At 42.8% G+C, this 3,398-nt stretch overlaps 1 long non-coding RNA gene across 1 annotated transcript; it reads left to right on the forward strand.

Annotated features, from left to right (window-relative positions):
- Window positions 1–478: 478 nt before the first annotated feature.
- LOC309350538 lies at window positions 479–2,891 on the forward strand. Its single transcript, XR_014160455.1, has 2 exons — window positions 479–2,363; window positions 2,407–2,891. It is a non-coding gene; the product is annotated as an uncharacterized lncRNA (long non-coding RNA).
- Window positions 2,892–3,398: the final 507 nt, after the last annotated feature.

The following is a 3,398-nucleotide window of genomic DNA, read 5'->3' on the forward strand; positions in this document are numbered from 1 at the left end:
GACAAACACATTGAATTTTGCATAGCTCACTTTCGCCATCTAGTGTCACATTTGAATATTGCACTTTACAACACATCTAAAATGTTTTATTTGAAGCTGCGTAGCTGAGTCCCGGGACGCGGGTGGCGCTGTGGGTAAAACCTCAGCACCTAGGACTTGCCGATCGCATGGTCGGCGGTTCGAATCCCCGCGGTGGGGTGAGCTCCCGTCGTTTGGTCCGAGCACCTGCCAACCTAGCAGTTCGAAAGCACCTCCGGGTGCAAGTAGATAAATAGGGACTGCTTACCAGTGGGAAGGTAAACGGCGTTCCATGTGCTGCGCTGGCTCGCCAGATGCAGCTTGTCACGCTGGCCACGTGACCCGGAAGTGTCTGCGGACAGCGCTGGCTCCCGGCCTATAGAGTGAGATGAGCGCACAACCCTAGAGTCTGGCAAGACTGGCCCTTACGGGCAGGGGTACCTTTACCTTTACCTAGCTGAGTCCCTGCTCTCTGAAGTGATACAATTCTGGAAAGGCTTTTGCACTCGGTTCTACTGTTTTGCACATGAGTTGCATGCTTTAGAGAGAAAAAAACTTCCTCTTCCCTAGGCAGTAATAGGAAAGGCCTGTTGAGTGTTTTGCTGCTGACTCTCACCCCAACCCAGCAAAAGGTGTTCCATGTGGAAGTAGGTTGAAGTGTAGGTGGGTTCCCACGAGGCAAGACAAAGTGATAACAGCAAGAACCTTTATTGAACTAACAGAACTGGACAACAGGGGCAAAACCAACTGCTTATATACATTTCTGAAGGCCTGGGCCACTCCCACTCCCAACGTGATTGGCTGCCTAAACTTCCAAGCTCAAAGTTTAAGGGCCAATGGCAGAGGCCCAAATCCTGAAATGTTCTTCGATTGGATATCATGTATCGAATCTGAACACAGGGGCTCAGAATCCTTAGTCCAGACTCAAGCTCAGGCAAGCCCAGACCACTGAATACATAACATAGGTTTCCATATGTATCGTACGAGCTGGATTGGGACCTGTGTGTGTTACAAATAGATGCAGCTTTTGAGTCCATTTGAAAGGTTACATTTCTGCGGAAAAGCTTCTCAGGAAAGGGAGAGTAAGGAGGCTGAAACCAGCTTTCCCCATTCCCCCATTCCGGCCCAAACCAAAATATTTTAGCTTCGTGGGTGCACAGTCTAGATCTTCTGATCTTGGTGCATTTTGAGCCACCCACCCCACATGAAATTAGAAACAGCAGCTGTATTTTATCCCCTCTGTGACATCTCATGAACCCCACACTGCCATCATCAACACATTGGAGGGGGACGTGTGAAGAGGGGTCCCTTTTTCTCCTAGATTTAGAACACTGGCCATGCAAGAAATTTAATTATCTTGAGTGCTATGTACATTAAGCTGCCCCTGTCTTGCAGTGTGAGTGAAGTAGCCTCTCCTTTGTGTGGAAATCTCAGAGTCCTCTTATGGAAACGTCAACTCCTGTCATACCTTTTAGCTTTTTAGACTCTTATTTATAATTGTTTTTAGTGTATAGTTGTTGTTGTTTTTTCATAAGTTGTGTAAGAAGCACCTCAACTTGAGATGTGACTTTTATATTGAACATTCCAATTTGGCGCACTGTGGTAAGAAATGCTTTTAAAGAAGAGAAATGGCTTTCAAAATGGTATTTTTTTGTGTTTGCACACTTGGTTCACATGCACATGTCATGATAAGCCACGGTTTTCTTCCTGCTTTGCTCCTCTGCAGCCGTAAGCAGGAGACGCAAAGCAGAAAGATGTAATAAGGGATGGGGAGAAATTTGATCTAGTTTTTATAGGCAAACCATTCTCCGAAACAATACCTGAACTGAAACACAGCCAACCTTGCAATTTGGGCTACAGTTCTCCAGCCAAGAAATGTGTTACAAAAATGCATATACTAGGTTAAACTGTGTATTGCCCTGGTATATATTTGTGGAAATAGCTTATAAAACGCATTATATTGGATAAAAGTGCATACTAAGATGCGTATATTGGAAATTTTCAGTAAAATGGAGAATGTTCACAAGGACTTGCTTTTTAAAAATTCACCAGCTGATGAGGAAATGTGGAGAGCTGAACTGAGGAGGAAAATTTAGAAACTGAAGGAAAAAGCAAAACGACAGATTCACCCGCCCCTAAACACAATTATGTTTGCTTTCCCGCTACATCTCAACCCAGGATTGTGATTTGTTGCTCTGTCACAAATGAGAAGATCCAATAACAAACCAGAATTAAGGCTGGCTTCTCAAGGAGAAACAAAACATGATTCTGGATTCTGTTGCAACAGAAAGCCAAGCTTAATTGCCACTTCCTGGTTTGTTTGCTGTGGCGCAATGGGTCCATGTGTCTGGCTGTTAATCACAAAGTTGGTGGTTCAAGATCACCCAGGGATGGCTGTGGGCAGGATTCCTGCATTGCAGGTGGTTGGACTAGATGACCCTTGGGGTCCCTTCCAACTCTTCAATTTTATGATTCAATTATCCTCCTGCTTGCGCAAGGGGAGTAATGAAACATGCACTATAAACCACATTGTCATAAACTCTGGCTTGGCTTATGATGTGTCTGAATGTGGCCAAAAGTGTGGGTGGCAATGCTATTTTAAGTTGTACCGAGATTTGCTGATAAAGCAAAATTAAAACCCTGAAAAGATGAAACTATATCTGCAATGTATTAAAATATTTAACTATTTTTATGGACTGTTCCCTTTTTTTTGCTGTGAATGAAACTTCTCTTTTTGTATTAAGATTTCTTCATAAATTAGGAGGATAGCATGTATGACCAGCAATGGGGAAGATGTGATTTTGTAGTCTGATTTTGTTCTTTAAAGAAAGTACAGGCCATTCAATGAGAAATTAAAGATTTTTAAAACAGTTCCATAATCTACATTTTTATGCTGTCAACAAAAAGCTTTGGCTCATATTGTTTCTCTCTCTCTCTCTCTCTCTCTCTCTCTCTCTCTCTCTGTGTGTGTGTGTGTGTGTGTGTGTGTGTTGGCTGTTGGCTGTTAGTGCTGTTCCTGAATGGAGGAAGCAGGGAATACCTATTTTTTGTACAAACATGCAAACAGAGCATAGCGGAGTTAGCTAGGCTCTCACAGCACCACAAATTAGGGATGTGAGAATGTATCGATTTCCATTCTGACCCGTGTATGTCAAATACAGAGCTGTTTCTGTTCTACTGCAGTTCGGCTTCCAACAAAAACTACATTCTTCATCTCTCTGTCCTCAGAAAATTCTGTGGCAGAATTTTGCATGATTAATTATGTACTTGATTATATTATTACACACAATTCATTCCAATACAAAGAAAACACAGTGCAAATGAATGGGGGTGGTCATCAGTTAAAATATAGTTTGCATATTTTGAGATTCTGACAAGGT

Source organism: Podarcis erhardii, assembly GCF_964252035.2.
Source record: "Podarcis erhardii genome assembly, chromosome: 9".
Lineage (NCBI taxonomy): Eukaryota > Metazoa > Chordata > Lepidosauria > Squamata > Lacertidae > Podarcis > Podarcis erhardii.